The sequence below is a fragment of the Miniopterus natalensis genome, chromosome 2 (genome assembly GCF_054644295.1).
Source record: "Miniopterus natalensis isolate mMinNat1 chromosome 2, mMinNat1.hap1, whole genome shotgun sequence".
NCBI lineage: Eukaryota > Metazoa > Chordata > Mammalia > Chiroptera > Miniopteridae > Miniopterus > Miniopterus natalensis.
In genome coordinates, this window is record NC_142082.1 from 24,625,602 (window position 1) to 24,640,798 (window position 15,197).

The 15,197-nt window shown below is 41.0% G+C and overlaps 1 protein-coding gene and 1 non-coding gene across 2 annotated transcripts in view; one reads left to right on the forward strand and one right to left on the reverse strand.

Moving 5' to 3' along the window:
* PSD3 (pleckstrin and Sec7 domain containing 3) overlaps nucleotides 1-15,197 on the forward strand; it is a 338,824-nt gene that overhangs the window by 12,333 nt on the left and 311,294 nt on the right. The gene's annotated exons all lie outside the window — the stretch shown is intronic.
* LOC148093656 (U6 spliceosomal RNA) lies at nucleotides 277-383 on the reverse strand. The gene has a single exon (XR_015714186.1). It is a non-coding gene; the product is annotated as a U6 spliceosomal RNA (small nuclear RNA).

Sequence of the window (15,197 nt, forward strand, 5' to 3'; positions counted from 1 at the left end):
ACTTTGTGTCATAATTTCCCTATCACTTGAGGAAATCAAAGTCCATAATATTGGCCTGGTGACTTTTCGCTGCTTCTGTGGACATATTGAGACCTCCCCTCCCCTCCCCTCCCCTCCCCTCCCCTCCCCTCCCCTCCCCTCCCCTCCCCTCCCCTCCCCTCCCCTCCCCCCCCCTCCCCTCCCCTCCCCTCCCCTCCCCTCCCCTCCCCTCCCCTCCCCCCCTCCCCTCCCCCTTCTCCTCCCCTTCTCCTCTTCTTCTCCTCTTCTCTTTTTTTTTTTAACAGGGAACACTTCACAAGTTTGCGTGTCATCCTTGCGCAGGGCCCGTGCTAATCTTCTCTGTATCATTCCTATTTCAGTACATGTGCTGCTGACATGAGCACCTGAGACCATCTTTTCAGTGTGCTCTGGTGAAGCAAGATCCAAGGTTTTGAGAAACTCTGGCACCTTGGAGTATTTGAGAGCAGCTCTCAGTTTAGAGGGCAATTTCTTTATAATTACTCAGGTTTTGTATGATGGCAATTTAATTACCAAGTGGGAGCAGCTTTGTTTTTTCCACAATATCTGAAAATGTATGTGCATACAAAGTGCCCTAGTAAAGTATAACCCTTTAAAAAGGCTGCCTGATATACTATCATAGATCACATGCAGCTCTGTCACTGTCCCCTCTCACTTATTCATATGTTTATTAAACATTTATTGAATGCCTCCTCTGTACAGGCATTATTTAAGTGCTGGGGATCCAGTGGTCAACAAAAGAGACACACACACAAAACCTTACTCTTGTCAGGTGAGACAGACTGTGTGTGCTTTTGTGCTTGTGAAGTACTTTGGGGGGAAATAAAGCAGAGGAGAGAGGAGGGAGGTTAGGAATGGGGGGAGTTGCAGTTATAAACAGGATGGTCAAGGGTGGCCTCCGAGGTGACTTGTGATGAAAGGCCTGAAGAAGGGGAAGGAAGCATGTGGCAGTGTTGGAAAGAGTGCTCCAAGAAGAGGGCACAGCGAGTGTAAACTCCCGAGGCTGAGGCAGGCTTCCCGCCCTCCAGGATCCGCGTGACCGGGTGGCTGGAGGACAGTGAGCAGGGAGGACACACGTCCTGGAAGGCCGCTGGCCTCGCGGGCTGACACAGGGCCTTGGCTTGCACGTAGAGTGAGCAGAGGAGCTGATGGAGAATTTTAAAGTAAGGTGCGACACGATCCCGCTTATGTTTCGAGAGAACACGTTACTGCTGTGCCTCATGAGACTAGGCTTAAGTGGGGAAGGGCAGAAATAGGGAAACCAGTTGGGAGGCTGCTGTAGTCACCTAAGTGCGCGATGGTGGCGGCTGGGCCAGAGGGGGATGTGGGGGAGGAAGGGTGCAAAGATTTCCTCGTGACTGAATGTGAGATGGGACTGGGGGAGGGCAGGAGTGAACTGCAAGGCTTTTGGCCTGTGCGGCTTGAAGGGTGGCACTGCATTAACTAGTACGGGGAAGGGCTGATTTCGGGGCAAGGTTAGGAGCTCAGTTTTGGAGGTGTCCAGCAGGCAGCTGGATGTACTAGTCTGGATTTCAGAGGAGAGGTCTGGCCTGGAGATAAACAGTTGGGCGTTGTCAGGATGTACAGACTGGATGACATCCACAGGGAGTGAGTGTAGACGGAAGAAAGAGGTTCGGGACAAGAACCTGGGCCCCTTCCACACCGAGGCTGGGGAGACGAGGTGGAGCTAGCGAAGGGGAAGGAGGAGAAGCAGCGAGGAGGGAGGGGAAACCAGGGGAGCCGAGGGGCCAGGACTGACCCCGACCGAGGGAGTTAGCGGTGGGGAGGCCGCTGGTGAGCTTGGCAACAGCACTTTCGGTGGAGTAGTGCCGAAGCTTCAAGAGAGAACAGGAGTAGAGAAAGGAAAACATCAAATGTGGACAAATATTTCGGGGATTTTTGCTGTAAAGGGAAGGTGAGAAACATAGCTAAAGGGCAAGGGAGGTCAAGAGGGGCTTTAAAATGGGGAAAATAACAGCGTTTTGCTGATGGGAAAGACAGTAAAGAGGAGAAGAGGAATGATCCTTCACATAAAGCGTGATTCCCATTCAGAGGAACTTTGGTTTAGTTTAAAACAGCTGAAGTAATTGAGTTTACTGTTATAAACACTAATTTTTGTTAATGCAGTCTGTATTTTCAACAAAGTTTTTATCTTGCCAGTCTTCATCAAAAATCAAAACTTTTTCTTTTGTATGAGCCTTTAAATAAATGAATTTTGGTGTAGATAGTGCTGTTCATCTTACTCAACCTAAGGCACCCCCTGGCTCTGCACCAATATGCATGGGCCTGAGGTGCGCTCCATCCACACACTTACAGTAACTGATGATGTCTTCTTTTTTTAAGACTGTATTTTTTAAGAGCAGTTTTAGGTTCACAGTGAAATTGAGAAGAAGGTACAGAGATTTCCCGCTTCCCTCCTTACCCCAAACATTCATAGCCTCCCCCGTTACCAACATCCCCCACTGGAGTGGTACATTTGTTATAATTGATGAATCCACCTTGTATATATAGACTCTGAAGATCATTTAAGTCCTTCATTTAGGTTTTGCTATAATTTAGGTCATATCTCTTGTCCTGAATTTAATCTTTATGAGGCACAATTTTTTAGGATCATCTATATCAGTGCTGTCCAATAGAAATATGTGAGTTATATATTGTTTTAGAATTTCCAGTAGCTACTTTAAAAAAGTACAAAGAAACAGGTGACATTAATTTAAATAGTATTTTATTTAACCCAGTATATCCAAGATACTGTCATTTCAATATGCAATTGGTGTAACGATTATTAATGAGATAATTTGTATTTTCTTCATACTGTGTCTTAGAAATCTGGCGTGTATTTTATACTCACAACACATCTGCCATATTTCATGTGCCAAAGGGCCCCATGCGGCTCCATATTGGCCAGTGCAGATCCGTATACAGAGCAGTTGCAGGTACAATAAAGCGCAGTTTGTTTGTACCTTTATTTCATGACTGTGAATATCAACACCACTATGTGCTTTAGAGATAGCATTTATGGTTAATTAAATATTAAAATTAGGATAGAATTGTTTGTATCAATTTAAAAATCTTTCCTAAAAAATGAATGGATGGAAAACATAATTATAAATATGTAAAAAACACAGTAAGCTGCTGATTGACTTTAGCAATGGCTAATAGAGGTAAGGGTCTACATAAATTAACAATGACTGAGACTTTTGAGTAATAAGTTTTAGCAAAATTTTTTAGGATAATTTGCTCTTTAGGTAACTTCTGCATAGTAGTTATAACTGTAATTTCATTAAGAGTCGAAAGGTGAAAAACACCATCCCAGACACACTTCACATCCATTTTCATTTGATCCCCACAAACTCCCATTTGGGGAACCCAGGAGACCAGAGAGATTTAGTAATTTGCCCCAGATCACACTGTAGGTAAACTGTGGATCTTGGATTTGAACTCTAGACACTGACTCCAGAGCTTAATTTCTTAAAGTCTGTGCCAGACTGATTCCCTCAGCATATGTGAGCTGTGCATCTTAAAATTATATAATTAAGGACTAAAGAGTATAGATTGCTTGTGTATCCTGGAAACTTGAGTATAAATCAACGCTTTAAATAAATCACATCCTGTTTGCCATTAATTTGCCTTAATTTCAGAGTTGCTTTATCCTGATTTCTGATGGATCTTCGATTTAAATTGAGCTCAACTCAACACTTTATTTCTCTGCTCAATCCTGACTTGAGGGAAAAATAGCTAATAATACCTAAGACAAACCTTCGTTGTAATAGAGAACTAGAGCTTACAGCTTGATTGGGGAGATAGGGCACTAATACTAATGAAATATTATTATACTGTATATTAACAGCAAATACATTAGCAACAACCATTTATTGAGTACTATATACCTAGCATTGTGCTAAGACTTTGCACTCATCATATCTAATTGTTAAAATGATGCTGTGAGGTTGGTTTTACTTAAGTGCCAAAAGCAGTGTCACTGTTGTCTGAAACAGTTAGATTCTGTGAGAATTATTATATTTGATTCTGGGTGTCACATTTTAAGAGAGACATTAGCAATGGAAGGGGAGTTAGGTAGCTGAGTGGTAAGAAAATCCCGCGATGTCAGGAGAGGTTGTAGAAACTAAATTTTAAGCCAAGGAAAGAAGACTTAGTGGATGGAATGGTTGTCCTTAAGTATTTGGAACAAGAAATATGATCTAAAGAGAAACCTGACTATGGAAAAGGATTACATTTATTCTGTCTTTATCCAAAAAATGTAGAAGAGAAATTTGCAGAATAGTGGATTTTTACTTAAAAATAAGAAAGTATTTCCTCACAGAGTTGTTTGAAAAACTGACCTAACTTTCTGTTTAGATGTGTTTGGACAGAGACTAGGCGTCTGCTTTGATATTTAAGATTATGTGCTTGCATTTGGGAGATTGGGTTACAGAAATTGGCCATCGGTGAGTTGTGTAACTGTTCAAATGAAAAACCCTTTAAGTGCTTTCCAGTCCTGGGGTTTTGTCATAAATTGAGTTGTAACCATTCTTTTTGTAACGTGAATAATTACTATCTCAGTTCTTTTGTAAATTAAATTGGCGAGCGTGATTTAATAATAGAACGTCAGAGCTAAGAAATGTTGTCGTATAACCTCATTTTACAAATGAGGAAATGAAGCAAGTTAGAGAAAATAAAAACCCGGCTGGACAAGTATTCAGGTATCCACTTCAGCGCCACTGCTTTTTTTATATTACAATTACTAATGTGTAGGGGAAACAGACTAAACCACTTACAGCACATTGTTAAAGGTCCTTTTTAATGTTCTCCAGAGCTAACATAATGAAGCAGCCTTAGTTCATTTTGTCCTAATTGGGGCACACTTAAGTCTTTTTTTTAAAAATCCCATCTGAGCTGGGAGTTCAGTGATTTTCCTAAAGACACGTTTTCTGTTTCTTTGATTCATTTAATGCCACAGTGTTTTATTTCCCTGAAAACATAAGTGTCTTCACATTGAATGCAGAAAGGATACAGTGACTCTGATAATTTATTATTCATTCAACAAATATTTGTTGAGGGCCTTCTGTGTGCCAAACGCTTTCTAAGCACAATTGTGGCGTCGTTGGCTTTTAGTCTGAAGCTGTTAAATAGTTGTTTTGAGCAGAAGATGAGGTGTGCCTTTTTCCTTTTTCTTTTTGTAAAGTATTACTAACAATTTAAAAGAATTCCTTGGGAGTTTCGAGCAGGTGTCGTCTGCCTTGACTTAGTGAGACACACCTTTTGACCAGATGGCCCAGGATTGGAATCCCTGTTTGATCCCTGTTACTTATGTGCAGGTAGGTTAACAACGAAACAAGTGTAAAGCGTTTGAAAATATTCTACCATATACAAGTCTGAAAAACATCCTAACTTCACCACCTGGGTCTGAGTCCCACTCTCAGTGTTGATCTGATTTTGAGCAAATGCATTAATTCCCTGAGCTTCAGTTTCCTCGTTGGCAAAATGGGGTAAAACCCATTTCTTGACGCCTTTTTGATAATTAAATGATTCTTTATGTTAAATGCTCAGCTTAGTGCCTGGTACATTGTAAACATTTAATGAAAGCATAGCTATTATTATGATTATTTAGTCAAGGGAATTTTAAGAATGGGTAAAAGTTATTTGAAAGGTAGATTTAGGGTGCTAACTCAGAGCCTTAATTTATTTTTAGTTTAGACTAAATGTCTTAAATGCCTTTGTCTAAAAGTTCTGACATTGAAACAATGCTTAAAATAATACCTCTAACTTAACACTGTTTGTTTTACATGTGCATGAATTCATCCTTTTAAATGTCACTAACTGTTTTTGTGGTGTCACAATTTGGCAGAACTCTCCTCCACATTCTACAGGCATTATCAGGTTTTGGATCAGTTCTGGAGGTTTGGCTGTTGATTAAAGCAGGCAGAGGAAGTCTTGCCTGTAGGTCACATTTGACCTCTAGCTAGGGAACTGGTTCACTGGGAACCCTCCTTGGGTTTTAGAGGTGTGTGTATGTGTGTATGTGTGTACTCTGTTACCGAGGATCTTTGTTCTCCCAGAGAGTAAACACAGCACCTTTTGATTCTGTGGACAAATTCACCTCTCTAATGTGTTTTTTCCTTTTATTAAGTTTACTGGGGTGACATTGGCTAGTAAAATTATATGGGTAGTAATGCTTTTTGTTTGCATATTTTAACACCTGGAAATTCAGTCTGACTTTTAGTTCACTGTTGTATCTATAGCGGTGTCTGGTTAAAAACACTAGCAATTTGACTTGCCAGTGTCCACGTGATGTCAGGAGAGAGTGCTGTGGAAAACTGCATCGGACCTCTGCAGAACTGTCTCCATGGTGCCTTACTTTTCTGCAGCTTCTTCAGCCCAGTTGCACATCTTATTTTCCAGGGCTTTAGGTGTCACCTAGCTGAGTTGATAAGTTCATTTGCATCAGTGGGAGAGGGTTAGAGGGCCCTGTGGACATTTTATCTTTGGAGATAATATTTTGCTTCCCTCTCCCTTCAATTATTTGAAAGTACTTTGGCAAATCTAAGACCAGTGTGTTAATGTAACATTTCAGCTTTATTTTCATTTGATCCACTGGTGAATGTAATCATCAAGAGAATTCTAGATCATGGAAAAGGTAGGTACATGGCAGGTTTCTGGTAAAGATATGGCTTGTGCAACCTTTTTCTTGGATTGTATAATTAATTTTTAAAATTTCATTTTGAAACATAAAATATATAATTTTAAACTTTTTTTCTGATTATGAAAAAGGCCTGGTAATTGGAGAGATTGGGATATATAGAAATATTTAAAGAAGAAAGCAAAATTAAACTATTATCCCTCTACTCAGAGATAAAATGCTTAAACTTTTTGAGGCATTTCCATTTCTCTAATTCTGAGCATGTGTTCATACAGTATACACAGTTTTACATGTTATTTTACTTTGCTTAATATTATATTGTAAACATTTTCCTATGTCATTTAAACTGTTTGCAGCCGTAGCTGGGTAGTTTGGTTGGTTAGAGCGTTGTCCTGATATGCCAAGGTTGAGGGTTCCATTCCCCGTCAGGGCACATGCAAGAACCAACTAATGAATGCACAGATAAGTGGAAAAACAAATCAGTGTCTCTCCCTCTCTCTCAAATCAATAAAAAAACAAACTATTTGCAAATACGTTTTCTAAATAGCCACCTACTATTTACTCTTAGGGCTTTTCTGTAATTCATTTAAGTTTCCTATTGTTGGATATTTGGGATATTTCTGTTTTTTTCATTGTGATGACGTGTGTGTGTGTGTGTGTGTGTGTGTGTGTGTGTGTATACTTTATGTATAAACGCTTTATATCTATAAACATTTGTCTGTATCTCTGATTATTTCCACAGAATATTTTCCTTTAAGGTGAGTTTGAGAGTCAAAGGTGTGACCTTTGTAAGGCCCCCAAATCCATATTCCTCTCTGAAAAGGTGGTACCATTTACATTTACATTTTACCCACTTATGTATAGAGTCAGAAAGAAGCATTTGTAGTTTTTAAGTGATAGGTTAGGGTTGGCTTTGTTGTAGCCATTGTCTAAGTTGACACCTTTCAAAGGAGGTTGTGGAATCACAGAACAAAAATCTTTAGATCTACAATTTAAAAAGATCTAGTACCACCCGGATATTTTACAGATGAGGAAACTGAGAACTGCAATAGCTAATTAATTGATTTTCTCAAGATCATATAGCTAGTAATTGAGCCGGGACTGGAGACCTCACGCCTTGGCCTGCATCGTCATCTTGATCCTGCTGCGCCAGAGATAGTTGTCCCCCAGGACTGAATTAGAGGGGCGTAGGCCTATAGTCTCTTCATCTTGATCCTGCTGCGCCAGAGATAGTTGTCCCCCAGGACTGAATTAGAGGGGCGTAGGCCTATAGTCTCTGCTTGGCATGCAGTACCGTTACCCATCAAATGGCCCCATGGCATGCCTAGATTTCAGGCAAAACCCGTGCTTAACTTTGATAGTCCAGGCTTGAGTTATGTGTCTGTCCCTGTGGCCAAGGGGATGGAAAGCCCGAATCACATGCCAGTTTAAGCCTAACAACATGGAGTGGGAATAGGAGAGAGATGATTTAAAGAACAGAAGAGGTGTTTTGTTATCAGAAGGAAGAGCGCTGGACAGGCAGGAGCGACAGATGTCCGTGGCAGATGAAATGGAGCAGGCCGGAGGGAGCATGTCCCATATAGAGGAGTAGCAAGCGCAGGGCCGAGGTCAGCCAAGAGCTTAGGGTATGGAGAACTGAAAGAAGGCCGGGGACCTAACCAAGTGAGTAAGGAGGTGTTGGGGTGGGGGAGATGGGGACTGGAGGGAAGGGAATTGGAGAGGTAAACTGAAGCCAGATTGGGCAGGACCCCCAATGAAAGTGGGGTGCTTGGATCGTGTCCTGTGAGAACGGGAAGTCATGAAGGGGATTAAGCAGGTCAACCTTCTAAAAAGATCATTCTCTCTTCCATTGTCTGCACTGCAGAAAGGAAGCGGGGAGTTAGGAGGTGTTTGCAGGTGAGAGATGAAGACTTCTTGGACAGGTGGAAAGATAAATGACCCACATTTTATGTAGATCAGCAGAACCTGCTGATTGATGGGATGAAAGAAAGAACGACAGATTTCTGGCTTGATTCACAAATGGAGGGGGTTGGCATTATTGAGACTTAGCACTCTTTGATTTTCCGTGTGCTACTCAGCTCCTTCCACTTAGACGGGAAACTTCTGGAGAACTAGGATGAGTTCTTCCCTTTCCTCACCGTGGGTTCTAGCGCAGTGCTGGGCACGCATACAGTGAGCCCTCGGCTGGACATAGATCAGGTGGGTACGTTACTTTAAACCCCATTCCCAGGGTGGGCCTTGATAGGCAGCGTAAAGGAATAAAACCCAACCCTGTGTATTAGGGTATTTGTTGTTGGTTTTAAATTTGTTCCAAAATGATAGAAATTATGTGGGAAGACAGAACCATTTTATAGAAAATGGAATAAAACCGCAGAGCTAAAGAAATCTGCCTGAGATGATTTATTGATAGAGCTGTAGCATTTTCTAATCCCTGGTATTCTTGTTAAATCATCTATCCTGTTCTTGTTCTTCCAGTTAACTTTTTTCCTGCCTAAAAATAGTGCCTCTCCCCCCACCCCCCATTTGGTGTTTTTCTACATATTAAAAGTAAAGCAAAACACAAATAACAAGGTGTGCCGTCTTTGGGTGGTCTCTGTACCTTTGATGGGCTTAGATTCTCCCAGTTCCTTTGGGTCTGGTTTTTTTTCTGCCTTACGGAAAAGCTCATTCTGAAAAGAGGCCAAACGTAGAAGAAATCAGTCCAGTGGCCCAGCAACAGCTCCCTGCGATCGTGGGGCAAACTAAACCTCTGTGTGCTTCTAACATGTGAGAAAGTGCTTCTAACATGTAAGCCCTGGGCCTTGCTAGGTCTCGGGAGATGCTCACCAATGCTACTTCCTCAAACTAGTCCACTGCTTTGGTTTGTTTAATTCATGGCGTTCATGTCTCTGGCATGCTTTTTATTTCACCCAAAAGAAATTTTAAAATAGGACGACTTGAATAGAGGTAGTCTGGAAAAAAAAAATTGCCTACAGAACCCAGGCTCCCCTTACCTGGAGTCTTCACTATACAGGCTGCTGTTTATGTAAAATATTGGGACAGTCCTGTGGTTTGCCTGACCTGGGCTTGCACTCATTTTTGAGGCTTTTAGGCCAAGTGCCAGGGTCCAGTCCAACACATACTCACCTTCTGGGGCAAAAACATGCTTTTTGTTCTGTCATTTCTCCATTTGCTACAGATTTTTAAACCGATGATTAAGAGCATTTCAGAAATCGAAATTATTTTCCCTACTCTTACTTCTGAAGGACTGTCAGAACTTTTAGTTTTGTTCCTTAAAAGTGTCTAAGGAAAAAATGCCGCAGAACTTTGGGGTCTCTTTTATACCTGCATATCATTTATTGCTTATTTTTAACATGTTGTGGTGTCACTGAATATTCTTGTGGAAAAACTGTTTAAGGCAATAGAGCTGTGGAGGGGCTTGGCTGCGGGGGTTGGGTGAACACTTTTGGGTTGGGTAATTAGGCAGCTACAACCGTGTGGAACAGAAGCGATGATTAAACTAATTAGTTAATCCATTTTGTAAGTGCCATGTTGACCCAAGGGTAATGGCCTAGAAATGCTGCTCTACCTGATTTGTTTGATGGATGAAAAACTTGGGGGTTTCCTTTTTAGAATTAGAGATTTATTTGTCTGGAGTTCATCTGTTTCAGGTTTTTTTCTCTGATAACAAAGAGGTGGGCACATGAGTTTGGGGACTGGGCTTTCCTGCTTCTGTTTCCGTTGGCTTCTCCGTGCTGTTCTGGTGATAAAACAGGGCACCTCTGGTCAAGGCTTTGCAGAGAACCAGAGTGTTTTTCGGTCAGCACACAAGCAACTTGACACGTATCTTGCTGGTCATTTTAAAAAATACTTTATTACATATATTTGCCACCAACGTATCACAGTGAAGTCACAAAAAAGTAAGGCTTAGTTTAGTTCACAGTATAGATCCTGTGAAAGCACATTTTTCATCTTCGCAGTTCGCAGTGCTCTCTACCTATATAAATTTAAAGCAGTTCAACAGCATTTCAGATTAAATTGGTAAAAAATTGTAATTCATACTTCAGAAATTTATGAAATAAAAGGCTATGACAGAGAAACAAAGAAATTTGACAATGACCATACTGTCACAGTACCATATTCCTTTATAAAAGCATTTCAATAATAAAACAAAAATTGTGGAAAACAAAATGTCAGGAGATTTTGGTTTAGTACTTTCCCTGAGTCTCTAGTTTTTAAAAATCAGGTGTAAGTGGGGCCGTTCAAAATTGACTGGTAAGTCTTGCCTCCTCCACACTGCTGTGAGAAATTCATTTACAAGAGGTTAGACACCCACATGATCCCTGGGCTTTATTCAGATGCCAGTTTGCTTGTGTCTCAGCCACAGGGTTACCTGACCCACTGCTGCCTGGCGGCAAGCGGGCTTAAAGAGGTGTCAGTATTTTATTTCGTCTACCATAATATAACAGGTGAGACTACATACCAAATGAAGACAAATGATTTCAGTTATTAAATTTCAAAATGGATTTGGAAACTATACACATCAAATTATGGTAACTTAACACAGAAACAAACACTTCTGTGTTTTAAAAATCTTACATAAACAGGAATTGGAGGCAAGTTGTCTAAACATTTTAAATCTCAGCTATTACAAAAAATATCGAAGTCATCAGTCCCAATAAAACTAAGTAGAAAAAAGTATAAGTTAATGCTTGGAATTAGATGGGAATGCTAATTCCAAAAGCAGAGTTGTCTCCTCAGTCCTTTAATAAAATTGGCCCCTACAATGTTTCTACTGATCATTTAATTGCGGTACGTATGTGTAAACATGTATGAATATATGCTTGCAAGTAGTCAAACGCTTTATTAAAAAGCATATAATTAATCAAATTAAGGATCAAAGGGTTATTTTTTACTGAAAATGGTATCAGTTTATTTATTTTAAAATTGGAGGTTTTATTTTTATAATCTTTTAAAAATTGAATTTATTGGGTGACATTGGTTTGCAAAACCATACAGGACCACTCAGAGGAACGCCTGCGTTAAAAGCAATGGCTGTTGTATAGAAGGGTATTTAAGCTTATTTATAATAATTCAACTTGATCCAGTTTTTGTCACTAATCATGACCTAGCAAAAATCGCCTACCATGATTCATTGAATTCACCAACTGTGACTTATCGGAAAATCGGTAACCATGACTCTGTGAAAATCAGGCATGACTCAGCGAAGATCAGTATCCGTGACTCCTCGAAAATCACTAAGCACAGCTCGTAGAGCGAACTGACAGCGATCCAAGGGGTTGCAGAGCTGGGTGAAAAAGGTAAAGGGATTAAGCAAAAAAAGAAAACAGAAAAACCCAGCTCATAGACACAGACAACTGTATGGTGATTACCAGTGAGAATGGGGGGGTGGGGGAGGCAGAAGAGGGTATCAGGTGGGATAAGTGGTGATAGAAGGAGTCTTGACTTGGGGTGGTAAACACACAATACAATATACAGATGTGATATTGTAGAATTGTATACCTGAAACCTATATAACTTTATTAACCAGTGTCACCCCAATAAATTCCATAAAAAAAAGAATTGAGCCTGGATTAGAATCTAGGCAGTCTGGGTCTAGAGCCCATTTCTTAACTAGTGTGAAACTTTAAAAACAAACAAACAAATCAAAAATGCTTTTATATGTCAGTTTTAGCATCCATTCATTCACCATCCATCCATTGCTGTTTATATAAAAAGGATCATACACATTTTTCTACGTCTTTAAAAGAAATAAACCTGGAGATCTTTATCAGCATGGCAGAGCTATCTCATTCTCTGAAACAGCCATATAGACATCCTTCGTGTACCTTGGTTTAGTTATCTAGTTCACTGCAATGCATAATTGATTGTTTCTAGATATTTGCATTTATAAGCAATGCAGCAATAATATTCTCATACTAATACAAATATTTATTAAGTGATAAAATCAGGTACTATATGTATATAAAGTTTCATAGAACAGTGCCTGCTACATAAGACAGTTAGTGCTATTACTATTAATACTATGTGCCACACACTGTGCTAAAGATTTTATCTAATCTGCAAAATATCCCTATGAGGTAGGTAGTGTTTTTCTCCCTGTTCAAGATATTGGAACTGTTTATGTCCAGAGAATGAATATTTATTAACTTACAATGATAAGTCAGCCTTTTTACCTGTTCTCTCTTTAATCTTTGTGTTTTAATCTTACAGATAAAGAACAAGGAGCTTAGATAGGCCAAGTAATTATCCAAGGTCCCATAGTTGCTGTAAATGGAAGAAATAGGATGTGAGCCCTGTTCTGCCTGACCTTTATAGCACATGTTTTTTCCACTCTACCATGTAGCCTTCCACCCCTGGGCCATACATTTACATTAGGTGGTAAGTTAACTGGTTGAATTCTAAGGTACATTTTGACCAAAAAGATGAAATTTTTAGAAATATCTAATCTGATATAGAGTACTTCAGCAGCTCGATGTGTTTTCAGTTTTGTTAGGCAAAGACCGTTCCCTAATAGCTCTGACCCCTTCTCCTTCCCCTTCCCCGCACCTCCAGCTCCTGCGTCTTTGGAAGCTTTCCTTCCTGCCTGCCGCCCAGCGGCCTCAGCCCTCCCGGGGAGCGAGCCTCTAGCTGCCTCACGTCCTCTCCTCCCTAGAGCGTCTGTCTGCACACTCTGGCGTTGGAGCGACGCTTTCTCCAGTTCCCCGGTGCCATGGCAGCGGTGCCTGGCAACTGCTCTCCTTGCGGTCAAGGAAGGAGACTGTGTGCTTTTCCTTCTCTTTGAGCCGTTTGCCATGAGCACTGTGGTCCACCCTTTCCTCCAGTGACAAGCAAGGAAGCACCACAGGACCTGCTGGGCTCCTTGCAGCAGTTCAAACTCAAGCTTCCCCTGACCGCCTGTCCTAAAATAGCACCCATTGCCGCCTCCTCTCCGGCTCCCTGCCCCTTCCCTGGGGACATGTTAAGTATTAGAAGTTTGTTCAGTCTCCCCTGCTTGGTTTTCACAAGCCAAAGTTAAAAAGATAAGTGAATCTATAAATAGACAGAGTGACAGAGGGATACTGTATTTGGTTTGTTTTAATGAGCAGCTTCCATCAGATCATTCTCTATCAAAACAGACTGAAGACATAGGCTATTCATTCCTTATCATTTGAATCAGTAAGATTCATGCCTTCTTTTAGTGCAATAAGCATTACATTTTTATCTGAACTCTTCCTAGTATTTTAGGACCGGAAGGGACCCTACAAATCATTTCTAGCCCCTTCTGTGGCAGACATTTATCTCTTTTGCGCCCCCTGCCCCTTTCCTTTCAAAGGCAGATGGGAAGCTTGTCTCAGCCTCCCTGTGCCGCAGCCTGAGGCAGGCAGACGTCCCCTGATCCCTCTGGTCATCAGGTTGGGCATGTCATCTCCTCTTGAGTTCTCATCTCAGGAGAGTGGCCCTGAGCTCCTCTGGCCTGTGAAGACTTGGGGGTTGATGGGTCATTGTCCTGCTGACAGTGTCAAGGGCCCAGAGCCCAGGTGAATGGAGGTGACTGTCCACTGCGGAGAAGCAGAGGCTCCAGCAGGGCAGGCTGTTCCGTGGTAGGCCCTTGGCTGGGCTTTGTCTTACATGGTCCCAGCCTGAGCCTGGCTCTCTAGCCCTCCGGCTGATCGTGAGCTACCCAAAGCCTTGCCAATAAACAAATACTTCTCCCGCCTAACCTAACCTGAGTCATTTTCTTGTTTTTAACCAGGAACTAGACAGGTACATCCTTAATTGACTGTTTTCAAGTCATGGTGTGAGATTACGGTGTTTAATCATCCTTGCCTAAGCACCGCTGGGGCTTGAGTGTGCTAGTGAAGGGATGCACTCCCTGGGGTGGGTAATTGCTCTTCCTGCAGCGGGTAGGAGTTATTTCTCCCATCCTTAACTGATTGATTTCCACAGTACTCTTCTAGGAAAGATGCCATTATTTGACCCTTTCAAAGCAGGTACTGTTAAGAAAAGGAGGTGAGGCAGGGAACATGCCAGGATGTTGGAATTTAGGACATGGAAAGTGTTATAAAAAGGTAAAGCTATGTCTCATTGGCTTATAGAAAGGAACACTAAAGTTTTTAATCGAGTTCTGTGGAGGGGCTCTGATTGTAAATATAAGAAAATGAGGAAAGTTGGTTTAGCAGCGATTGGATATATTGGGATAAATGAATTGTCCTTCTTTTCTTTCTTTCAAGCATGTATTTCTCATTTCAAAAAATTAGCTAGTTAAGAAATAATGTTATCATGCATATGCATGTATATATACATTATTAGCAGGAATATATTTTTGAATTCTTAAAACCACATGTAATTTGGAGGGTTAAAATAAAATTCCCTGAGGGCCGTTCATATAGAGACCACGTGTCAGATGTCTGCAGATTCATAATAATAATCCACATTTTCCCCTTGAATATTTACTCCTTGTGACTAGAATTTTCAGATTTATAAAGATTCTTGGGTTTACTTTAAATTACACCCATTTACTTGTAAGTATAGGTATGTTAACTAGAATTCAGGTCTA